Consider the following 13,221-nt stretch of genomic DNA (forward strand, 5'->3'; position numbering starts at 1 on the left):
GACTCGATCTTAGAGGATCCTATGATTCTCTCCAGCTAAGGGCAGGTAGTCCAGAGGGGAGTTCATTCCACTCCTTGTGGGGGGCAGCAGCATCCAAATGACCACCAGGCTCATGAGGAACAAGTAAAGCTCCATTTTAATATTAATGACAATAAAATTACACACACAGCTGGTAGCCCTTGATGCCGTCTTTGGCAGCTTCACCTGAGCAGCTGGTTAGGGACAACTTCAACAGGTTCTGTTCATGGCTAAATTCATGATCCCCACCCACAGAAGGAATGATTTGGCCTTGCACTGAAGGAGGCCTTTTTTTAGCAGCTGTCAAGATAAGAGTGTGTGACAGCACAACCATTGTCCATTCAGGCAGAGCTTATCATTCTTTAAAATATTCTGGCAGTTTTCCAGGTGTGGCTTTGTGGTAGCCTCAGCACTTATTGCAGGGTCAGTGACTTGGTCACGTCTGCATTCTTGTTTTAGGATTCCTGAAAACTCTCGGTGCACAGCACTTTTCTCAAGAATATAGGCCCACTTTATAGATATATATAAAAATATGCTTTGTCACCCGTTCACCCATGTTTTATTAATATCTGTGTGCTTACAGCAATGCTACTGGCATGTGCTCTAATTTTTTTGCTTCTCTTTGGACTACAATAATTCTCTCCTTTGTGATGACCTATTCAAATCACAATTTCCCTAAAAGTGCAGCTGGTCAGACCATTCAGTTCCCAGTCATATCACTGGCCTTCTGAGGAATTTGGGGGTTGTTTCATAATGTATTGATGTTTCAGTGCTTTTTTGAAAATAACCTTGAGAAAACACATACAATGAATTACCAGTGTAGCACATAATACCATAGCCTGCACTGGGTGAAATAAGACACATAACAAACTAGATGTTGTAGGGCTGTAGAACAGCCTGTCCCACTGAGACTCAGTAAACACTCTCTTAATCTCTGATGCCCATATTGTAACTATACTGTAATTATAAACTGATTATATTCAGTTTTCTCCTTGGTTTGTTGAGACACTGTCACTGATTGGTTTACAATGGATTCATGATAAAAATCCTTTCTTCCACAACTTTTTACTTTCAGCTTCTGTTTTTCCTGTTACAAGAGTATCTGTCATGCCCTGGGGAAGGGTGGTTTTCAGTCATTCTGAATGGAGAATGATGTTTGGTTGCATACCTAAAACCTGGTAAGTAATGAGCACAATATCATTGCAAATGTGGGTTTCAATTTTAAAATGCAGTCTTACTCTATAGACCCTGTGATAAATGATTTTAGTTTTGGGTCCTACAATTTGAGCTCTGGATCAGAATAATTCTTTATGGTGAGTATTTCCTTCCATATCTCTACAGCAAGAATACATCCTAGAAAATTCCTGAAACTACACAGGCAGCTTCTTCTTGGGGAATTCTGGGTTCCCAGTAGGGATGGAGTTTACCAGTCCAAGGGTCATCAGTTCATGTGTGGTCCTTTCACAGCTTCATAGAGGAACTAAATAAAACTACTGCTTTACAGTCTTCTAACTTATGGTTAAGATGGTGAACTTTTCTACACCTAATTAGGTTGACTTTCCTTCTATTAAACTCTGCAGTGAGAGTATATTTTAATATCAGTAAACCACATGGACCCGATAATATTGCAATCAGATTAATCTGCAATTATTCTAGCATTTGAAGCTAATGAGAACACAGCTTTTTCAAGGAGCAATAATCCACCCTGGTTATGTACTGAAAACTGTAGGAAGGCCTTAATCACATCATTGCATATCAGTGGTAATTTATCCCAACTGGATTCAAGGTCTGCAGTATTCAGTGTTCCATTCACTACATCTAAATTTTCTAATAAAGTACTTAAAATGCTACATCTCCCTTTCACTTTCAAATATTTCTCAATCCATTGCTTAAACAGGCTTTGCTCAGCATACATTCCAGTTGAATAATTAGGAAGTTTTATGGAACAGTTACTTGAGTTAATTTGAACCATATGTAACTCTGTTCCATATTTTAAAGACCTTCTGACTTTCCATATTGCATTTGGAAAGTTGGGCTTCTGGGGACTTTGATTCCAACAGTAGCTGGCATTTGCCCAGTAAAAGGAAACAAGGTGAGCAGATGGAAACAGTCTGTGAGCATGGGCAGGTCCAGCAGTGGCACAGAGAAATCTGACCTGATCTTTCATGGAGAAATTTATTCTGGGAAAGCTAAACATTAGATGGAGTTAGTACTGTGTGATGCTAGCTGATCACAGGAAGGATTCCAGGCTGCCCAGGGAAGCTGTGGAGTCTCCCCCTCTGCAGACATTCCAGCCCCTCCAGATCTGTTCCTGTGTCACTGCTCCAGGTGACTCAGGCTTGGCAGGGAGGTTGGACTGGGTGATCCCCATGGTTCCTTCAAAAGCTAACAAATCTGTGATTCTGTGCTTCTGTGCTTCTGTGATGCAGAGCAGTGGGTACACAGCTGGCTGGCAGGACAAGCTCTGAATATCTAATACCCCAAATCCAGCTGCAATGTGTGGGAGGGTTTTGGGCCAGGGTACAGACTACCTCCACAGAACCCCTGCAGATCCCCACTTTTGGGAACCAGCACTGTTTAGTTGTTTTTCACCCATTTACAAAGTGGATGGAATCTGTCACACAGTGAACTGTGGTGCAGTTATTTAGTGTGGCACTTTATCAATGAAGAATTCCCAAGGAAACCCTGCCAAGGGCAAAAAAACAAGAATCAAGACCACAAGAGAGTAAAAAACCAAGAATTTGCTTACGAATCAAGCAAAAATTAATCTCACACAGCAGCACAACCTCAAAGTTCTGAACAGGTGAAATATTCCTGCAGGAATAGCATGGAAATTTAGAAAATTATTAAAAGGCAGTGATAAAGATTGGGACAAAGAGCTGTCACTGGAGTCATGGTCAGAAGAACACCCATTGTAGTTTGGTTGGTGTATGTTTCTTGAGACTTTGGTTTGAAGAGAACTGTAGAAAGCACAACACTGATAGCTGTAAGGAGAATGGTTTGTTGAATGGCAGTCTGAGCTGAAACCTTGAAAAATTTCAATCTAACTAACAAACCCTAAATGGTTTGTTTCCAAGTTTGAAGAACAAAATTTTATCACATAGATATATTTTTGTTTATGCGATTTCCAGTCAAGGTACCCATAGAAATATATATTTGAAACCTAAAAGAAGTGGCCTAACAGTACTAACAGTAACAATAGTACCATACAAAATCCAATTAATTTTAAATGTTAAAGGCAAGACCCAGATGGTCAATAATCATGGGTGTGGGCTCATTAACACCACATTAGTCTTCCTACTGAGATCCTTAATTTCTTTGCTATTGCTCTAAACTCAATACCATCTATTTCTGCTTTGATCATGCTTTGCACCATGTCTGCTATTACAGCTAATTTTTTTTTTTAATGAAATATTTTTGATGTCCCCCTTTTATTTCACAATCTAATCCAAACAGCACCCTGGTTCTCACAGAATTTTGGCTTAACTCACTCCCTTTTCTGGGAAGTGTTCACTGTGTCCTTTTCCTGGAAACTCCTAAACATAACTGCTGTCCTTAATCCTTCTGTGATTGTATCACATTCCAAACTGCTCTTGGGCTTTGATCCTGTTTTCTGCTTGCTTCCTAAACAAGCGATGCCCAAAATGCTCATCCAATAATCTCTTTGGATACCCTTTACTTGGTTCTCATTAATATCCATGCCTTCAGAAATATGTTTTGCATTTCCTAATTGTCTATGGAAAGCATTCTTTGCCTTTTGATTAGAACCCCACTGTCTGCTTTTCTTTAGCAGGCATCAAGACAATAGTCCCTAAAGGCATGAACAGTGTTTTTTTGGTCACAAACACATTCCCATTTTAGAGTTCCTGAAAATTCCCTTCATGTGGAACAGTATGCAAGAATATAAGTGTGTATTTTGGCCTAGTGCTATTAATATCTGTGTATTTACAGCAATGTAACTAAAACATGTTTAAATTTATTTTATTCTCTTCAGGATAATTGGAATCAAATGGCTGTATGGGAATCTTATTTTTCGTTCTTTATTGTGGGAATCCCAGATAACTCAGCTAATTTTAGACACATTTAGGTGAGATTAATCACCCTATTAGAAGCAAATGTGGATGTTAAATGAACGTATGAGCAGAAGAATATTTCACATTGGCAATCCTGACACCAGGACTCCTAAAAGCAATGAGTTTTCAGATTGCCTCCTGAAAATGTCAGTTTTGAATAAGTATTTGCATGTGGGTGATTCTGAAGATCAAAAACATAATAACATTTTAAGAGTATTCAAAATGTTCAAGGAGAAGAGAAGGTAACTGGAGGCTTGCTAGATAACATCACTTCTTGGCAAAATCCTGGAAAATTATAAAGATTTTGTGGGTAAAAATTTAAAAGAGATTAGTTTATATTTAAGCTTGGTAAATGTGTGAAAAACAGGCTTTGTCAAATATATTTGATTTCTTTCTTACATATATAGTTGATAGAAGTAAGTATATAATGGACTCCTGTAAAGCATTTGATTTATTATAAATGACATGTTGATAAGAAAATTAGGACTATGCAATAATATCAATAAAGTACATCTTAAATGGATTAAGAACTGGTTCACAGGACTGAAAGAGTCCCTGTCAGCAGGGAGTTATTACTGATTATGACATTTTTAGGAAGGTTCTGTAGTGATTACTCCAAATGAGCTTGATTTTCATCAGCTCTGTGTTCTTAATAATTTTCAGTCGACTGGCAGTGAAAAATAAAATCAGTGGTGTTAGCCCTTGTGAATGGTCCAAAGTGGTGAAGGATGTGAAAAACAAGTCACCCAAACAGAGTGCTCTGGATTACAAGGGAGAAAGTTGAGCTCCATGAAGCACATTTGACTCTACCATGAACTGCTGGGAGGACACAGGGCAAGGAATAAGATCTTACTGAGGAGGACAGGGGCTGTCTCCCGGGAAACAATGAGAGGTTTAGTAGAGAGGTAGTGTGGTCTCCCTGTTTAAAGTGCTGTAATAAAGGGTTCATGGTGCATAAACCCCTGAACTGTAAGCAGGGAATATGGACATGATTTCACCTCTCCACATAAAATTCCTCAGGTATGCAGCTGTGATAGCAACACTTTAAAAATATGACTGAAAGAACAGAGGGGGACAGAGAAGAATGACAACAATTACTCCAAGGTTAAGGAAAATGTTTTAATGCAGCAGATATTTTTGTTGCATAGTTAAGGCCCTAAAAACCAATCCTTCAATATTGTAGTTCTGTCAGTTTTTTGGTACCCTCAAAAGAGTTCTCTACATATTTTTATAAACTCTTAAACAAGAGTGCACTCAAATGAGATATCTATGGATACACACACACACACCACACACACACACATATATATATTTATATATTTATGTGTATTGTATATTATTGACCTATCCATGATAAAGGCCAGATATTTTGCTTTGTTACCCTCAGATTTTTCAGGAACATGTTAACCACTGTGACACCTTTGTGTTTGCCTGGAGACAGTAAGAGATTGTCTTACCTTACAGCAACACAAAGGACATGAAGAGCATGTCCAGAAGCCCTTGTGCATTAAACCACTGAGTTGAGAAGTCAATAAAGACACACAACACTTGGGCAGAGTTTTAAAACCTAATTGTTAACTTGTGGATAGTGTTAAATAAATGCTGTTCATCAGAAATTACCCATCCAATAGCTCAATGCACACGCAGATGCTGAAAAAGTTGAAATTTTAAACTTATTAAATAGAAGGCAGATTTATAAGAAGCTATAAACACTTTTAAATGAAAAAATAATAAGTAATAAAGGCTTCTCTGTGGAACCAGGCAAAACAAAAATCTGGGCTTGGTTATTAAAGCCTAAAATGTTCAAAATACATATTGACACATTTTTTATTTTCTTGCTTTTTAAAAGCAAGGCTGATAACAGCAAAAAAAAAAAAAAAAGTCCAAAAAAGTTGTGGTTTCTATTGCTAATATTATAAAATCAGTGGATTTTATAAAACTAAGGATATCTCTTGGAAATCAGGATAGAGATTGTCTTTAGGAGTTACTGGCCTCTACAGAAGTACCATGTAAAGTTTAATAGCCTGTGCTATAAGGGAAATCAGACTACAGGATCCAATACTGGCCCCAAAGGCAACACTCTATGAATGAACTGTAGTAAAAGTATTACATGGGAAATTGGATTTGAAAGCACCATTCAATTATCTTATAAATCAGACCAATGGCTGTGATCCTTTCGTGAAATTCTGGGACAGAATATTCTTTTAATTTCCTACTACTAAGGCTTAAGTATTGAAGCTTGAGTTGCCATGAAACATGTTTCTGTCTCACACATATAGTGCCATATATCATGGTGATGGAAAGCTGAACTCAGTGCTGTAGGATGGGATTGTTTGAGCTGGAAGAAACCCTACTAAGATCAAAGAAGTTGAGTAGAACAGAAAAAGAGGATATCTAGCCTTTATTAAATGATACTTGCAATTGAGAGAAACAATGCAGTTAATATTCTTGGTTCTCCAACCCTTGAGATTAAAGCTTAATTACTCTAAAGTCACAGAGTAGTTACTCTTGCAATACTTTGAAATTAACCAGTGTTTACTTAAAGGATGAAAGAGAGTTCCAAAACCAAAAGTGAAAAGGATTGCTTTGCAAACTGCAGTGATATTGACTTACTAATTAATTTAAAGTGGTGATTTCATGATTACTGGTTGCCATTAAGTTGCCTCTTGCAGGATCATGCAGTGTGTTTGTTTGAAACAGCTACAACAATTTTCCATATAATTGCAGGATCTAAGTGGAATGCAGTTGAAACAAAGTGCAGGAGACACATTACAAGAGTTGTATCTTCCAGATACAAAAGAACAATTTGTTTTGTTGATTCCTAATTGCTATCAAGTCAGTGGAATGAAATGTGCTTTCAGAAGCTACATTGCTGACATCTTGCTGACATCATCTCAATCAGCACAGAAACTGCCTCTATGTATTCATGCCCTTTGAAAGTTCCAGTAGCTGATGCTGAACAAACGAAAAATAGCTACAAATACAATAAAAGCACAAAGTATGGGAGACAGGCTGAGTCATGGAGGGAAAAGAGAAGAAGAGATTTCAAATAAATGGGAAATGAATGAATAAAAAGATGTTTCTCTGGGCAGGCTGGGATAGAAAACAAATCACCAAATGAAAAAGAAAAGTGATAAGTTAATGACAATCAGAAAGAATTATAATAGGTGAACACAGAACAGCAAGCCAGACAAATACTAAATCTTACAACAAGAAAAAAATCTATAAGAAGAAACAAGATACAGAATAACTTAGGCAGAAAGAAAGTCAACTTGAAAAGGGTAAATTTAAAAAGTGACTCAGAGAGATCTAAATGGAGGGAGTTGGTCAGAGAGATAAGAGGGTCCTAGCTAACAAAGAGGGCCATGACTAACAAAGACAATTTTCAAATGTTCATGTTGAGAATGCAATAGTAAATTTTGTTAGGTAACAAAGATAAAGAATACAGACAAACAGAAGGGAGAATAATTGTTCTCTGAGCTTTCATATTTGTGAAAGCTCAGTGTGTGCTGCAGTTCCTGATTCCTGTGTAGGTAATGACAGGATGGCCTGGAAAAGTAGAGAGACTTTAAAATTTGTTTCATGTAAGTCCATGTCCTTCAGAAATTGTTTTTCTCATTTGTAGAAGAGAAAGTTGAGATATCTGAGGGTTCTTTGTTTGCCTTTTGTTTGTAACATTCCCTTTCTAGGGAGATACAAAAGAACCTTTTGAAGTATGGGTTGTGTTTATTCCTTCAGTTTTAAAATACAAACTCATGTTTTTTAAGAAATAATGCCAATTCTAGGACTCCCTCCTAGAATCTAGATGGGAAAGATGTCGCCCTGTGTTTTTTTAACTCACTGGAAAACCTTTAGTGTTACTAAATGACCAGGATGGGTTAGTCAGATCTACTGATCTAACAGGATATAGCTGACATGAAAGAACTGCTGTCCTCAGAGCTTGTTGTCAAACAATGTGCTTGATCTCCCCTCCTAAAAATGACTCAGAGAGAGCAAAGGCACAGAACAGCTATAGAAAATTGCCTTTATTCAGGGACTAAATGCTGTGTACAGCCCCTGCATATTTTTAACATAGAAGAAAAACTATAGTTCTATATTGTATTCCTCAGTCCTTTTTAGCTGAATGTGGCAGCATTTCTGCAATTTTATCCTTTTTATTGTTTTACATATTATTTGCTTGAGTTGGGGTCCCTCTAAAATCTGTTTAGGATATACAAATAGAGGCTCAGCATAATACAAGATCAGTACCTGACCAGTATCCATGCCTTTTTGAACCCCTTTCCTTTCTCCTGTTGCCTCTCAGATATCCCTGAAGCAGCCAGAACCCTGGAGCAGGATGCTCCATTTCCTCCAGCACTAACAACTTTTGCTGTAAAGGGTTTGTTCACAAACAGCTATGAATTGTCAATGGCCAGCATTTTTAACCAGAATACACCACCATCCTTAATTTTTTTCACCATTAAAAAAACATACATGGTAATCTGGAAAAACTGATTCACTAATTAATTTTTTTATTAATGTGTGAAATGTTTTCTAGTTGTTTCACAATCTTAAGACTTCCTTCAGATACTTCAAGAACTATTTGCCAAAACTTCTAGCAAGCTCCATTAATATGCTCACTTGAAACCAGCCTGAACAGTGCTTCACTTGTGATCTTCATAGTGTGAGAGAGGGAAAAAAGTTATGCATACAGATACTCTTGCTACTTTTTTTTTTTTACATTCACATTTATATTAATTTATCTTTCATCCATCCATAGCATTTAAATTCTTCAGAAATAACAAAGACCCTAAATTTCTATCGTTAAAGATTTTAAGATTTTAAGATTTTTTCCTTAGGTGTTTGTTAATTTTACCTGCATGTTAATATACTATTTCTATGCCTCTCTAAATGGAGACTGAATATAACTAAGATGAATATAACTAATCAGAGATTTCTGTAATACCAGTAATGTATTTTGAATGCCAGAACAACAGTCTGCTATTCAAAGTGTCAATAAAACTTCTCCTGGTGTCCCTGATTACTTCTGCAGATGTGAGAGAATCTTTATTTTCAGCCACAGATGTTGGATTTGGAGACATAGTGAGTTCATCCATTGATGATGGATGCAGATCTATGACAATACAGAGAATAAAGAGAAGGATAAATAGCAATTGGAACCAATCAAAGAATACAAGTACATCAGAACTGAAGATCTTTATACCAAGATATCTGAAGGACAAGTCTTAGTACAACTCCAGCTGCTGGAATTAAAAAAAAACAATTAGATCTTGGTAAATCATGAGGCATTTATATTGCTGAAAGTCTGATTAGATGATCACAGCACCATTTTCATCTTAAATGTTATAAAAAGTCACTGATGACTATGAAAGCCCAACTTGGCAACTGCCAGGAAATGCTCTCTGGCAAGATGTAGCAAGAGATGTATTAAATACTGTGGTTAGCTGGACCCCTGAAGCTCTAAAGGAGGATGGAGGAGTGCTGCCCTCATGATGTTACCAAAAAGAATCATGTCCTTGGCGAGAAACTTGAAAAACTTTGTAAGCTGGCTTATAGCCCTGTGGGTAAGAACCTGTGGGGAAATGTTCTCGTCATTGCTGAAAGCCAAATTTGAATTAAATTATGCCACTGTGAAATATAAGCAGCTATATAAGAAATATAAGGAATTTAAAATCAGCATTAAAAAGTTGTTATACTTCCTCAACAAATAATGGTATTAGGCAGATGAATTTATTTTCAGAGTTTGGTCAAAAGTATAAAAATGCTGAGATAATAGAATGCTGCTGTGCTGTGTCTGACCACTCTTTTGGCAACAGAGGGAAGAAGAGCACTGCCATCAATACAGCAAGTAGCTTGCTTCATGTGTGCAGATCAGAGCACAGCTGTTCTCAGTACTGGAGACCTGCAAGGGAAGACAAGTGAGAACGAAGTCATGCAGACAGACCCCCAGTGCATCACCAGCCCGTGGGTGATGGGCTCAGCTGAGAATCTCTTTCTCCACCAAAGTGGCACATGGGGTCAGCCTGTTCATGTGTCTTAAAGATTTCCCTCTTGAAGAAGATCCAGTCCTCCTGGACTCCTCTACCCCTCAGGACTTTGTCCCTAGGAACCCCACCAGGCTCCTTGAGAGGGCAATGTCTACCCCATGGGTATCAAGGCACAGTTTTGCTGACCCCCTGCCTTCTCCATGAGTGAATATGATTTTCTGATGGCTGTGCCCAAGACTGTCTCTGACAATCACATCACCCACCTGTCCCTCCCTGTCCACAAACAACAGATCCAGTGGGTCACTGTCCTTTGCTGGCTCCCTCACCAGCTGTGTCTGGCAGTTACCCTTCAGACTGTCCAGGAACCTCCTAGACTGTTTTTCTCTGCTGTACTCTATTTCCAGCAGACATCTGATGATTCAAAATCCCCCATGAGAACATGGGCTAATAATTGTAATTTCAGGAATGTGGATTCCTCTTCAGTTAATAGAAAGTAATAAGTACTGAAGAAATGAGATTCAGCTCTCAATAGTTTCCCAAACTAATAGCTCTTTGAGAATAGCTTTGCTAATACTGGTGACCCCTATTCCCATGGGATAATTGCTTTTATTAAGCATTTCTATTTCCTGTTCTTGTCTTACAGCACAGATGGATGTTATTTAGTTGTATACTATACAGGTGCCTAATAAAATTGCCAAAAAAAAGTTCATTGCCAAGCTAAAACAATGACATCAGCTCTTGAGTCTCAGTAAGGGTCTTACCTTCAAGCCTGCCTTTTTTTTCCCCCAAGAATTTTAAATATTTTTCACTACAGCTAGAAATATTAGGAAGGGCAAAAAGCCCATCATAGGTAGCCTAAATTCAGACATGCCTCACACTGCCATAATGAACAGACATGCTATATCTGCAGCTGACAAATTAGGCCACAGGATGGCAGGTGAAATGTAGATAAGGTGAGAGTACTGTATGATGAAAGGAGGAAATGAAGACCTGTGTTATGTTGATATGACCAGTCAGAAAGAAAAATGTGTGTCAGTGAGGAGAAATCAATTTAATGTCTGCATTATACAAAACATCAATACAGACAGGACATTAAACTGCATTAGGAGACGTATCTATAGGTAGATTTACAGGTGGACTGCATAATTTGAAAATATCAGGGGACTAGAAAAGGGAAAACAGCATGGAGAAATTCTCAAGAGAAAAAATATATTAACACAGGACTTAGTTAAACAAGAAATATTAGGAAGGAGATATATTAAATGGTGAATGAAATAGTGAAGGTCAATTGAATGCCCATATTTATGTCTAGTGTGGGACAAAATATTAAAATAGTAATCTGAAAAAATTAGTGAAAGTTTCATAAGAGAAAGCACATGTTGACACAATGCATCATTAACCCACCAAGTAGCATAAATTCCCCAGAGTCTGTATGTTCTATACTCTGCAAGATATGTTCTATCCTAATTACCATTTAATGCAATTCTGAAACTTCTCTATTGATCTTCAAGGCCACCATTGGATAAGGGCCCAGCTAAATTAGGTAATATCCTTTCATCTGGAACTTATGAAGACAGATGAGCTCTCCCAGTGTAATGCAAGAAGCTCTGATGACATTCAGCAGGATCAGAGACAGTGTTTGAGGCAAAGTGGATTGATACAGAGCAGCCAGATAGAAGAAGGCTGGAGAGGAACTTTTCACAAGCAGTGGTGGCTTTAAACTGAAAGAGGGTAGTGGAGAGGGTGTATTGAACTACAGCCTGAGAGCATTTAGAGTAAATAGATACATTTCTCTGGTAATGGTTTCCAACTGTAATTGAAATCTAGGAGGTAAAAATGTCAAGCAGCTCAGAAGGATCAGTACCTAAAAAACTGAAAACCAGGGAGTGATCTAATACTCTAGATGGTCAGAATGCAAATTTAATTTATCTTGCTAAGCACTTGGATTCTAAGGAAGTTGGATAAGTTTCATATAAACTGTATATGATACATGTAAAATAAAACTAGATATAATTCTACCACACAATGATTAGGCAGTAATTTTTGGCAAAAAAAAAAAAAAGAGTAATAATAAATGAACATGCTTTCCAATAATCTTATCATTTCTGCCTAAGAAAAAGATTCTTGAAATTGTGTAAGTACCTAGATACCCAGAGACCCACACAAAGCCAATGTGATATATGAAACTCTATTTCAAATATCTGTGTAAGGGCACACAAATACCTGTGTAATGGGAGGAGAATGATCATCCTCTGGAGGTATTTATCTCACTCCTAATGATAGTGGAAGCTTGGACTGGACATTGATTTTCAATCAGTGAAGTGTGGTAAGATGAATCTCACCATTAGTAACTATAGAAAATCACATCTTAGTTGTGTATAGTTGAAATTTATTATTGATTCATTGATGACAATAGCTGTTGACATCTTGATACATGGAAAATCTCTAGTTCTAGTTCAACATGGTAAATATTGAGATTTTATGGGAGTATTTGTAAACCACAGAGAGCTGTTAAAGAAGCACTAATGTATATGTGAGATTTTCAGAACCATCCTTTACCTGCATTTCCTATTATCTACATTTATGCAGTTTCTCCACAGCTGTGTTCTGTTTTGATCAGAGATGATCTGCCCAGCACAAAAAGATAGATCTTCATCATGTTTCTCAGTGTGGTTTAAGGGTTTTTCTTTCAACCCTGCAAATTTTGCATTTGTCTAATACTTGAAATCTGTGAGTGGATATGGATGCTTTTAGAGTTGCTAAATTTTTCATGAACAAGGATGTTTCCACAAATTGTGACTGAAAATGATGCCAGATGCAGAAAGCATTTCCAGTGTTGCAGACTGCAGGAAACAAAGGGCGCATTTGTACTTTGGTGCTGAAATCTTTGGATTAACTGCTGTGAGCTCATAAGATCAAAACATTCAGCTCAGCACTGAGTGCTGGGAGTAGCCCTGATCCCCAGATCAGTATTGTCATGTTCCAGCTGTACTGTGGCTGACCTCCTGTTTAGCTAAACCAACTGATTGTGCTGATAAAACCAATCTGATTCTGTTCCATGGCAAATATAATAACTCAGTATGTGGCTCAGAGGGCCCTAAGCTATATTTTCAAATAATGGTGACTGTTTGTGTTTATGATCC

This window comes from Fringilla coelebs (genome assembly GCF_963513975.1).
Source record: "Fringilla coelebs genome assembly, chromosome: 2".
Taxonomy (NCBI): Eukaryota; Metazoa; Chordata; class Aves; order Passeriformes; family Fringillidae; genus Fringilla; species Fringilla coelebs.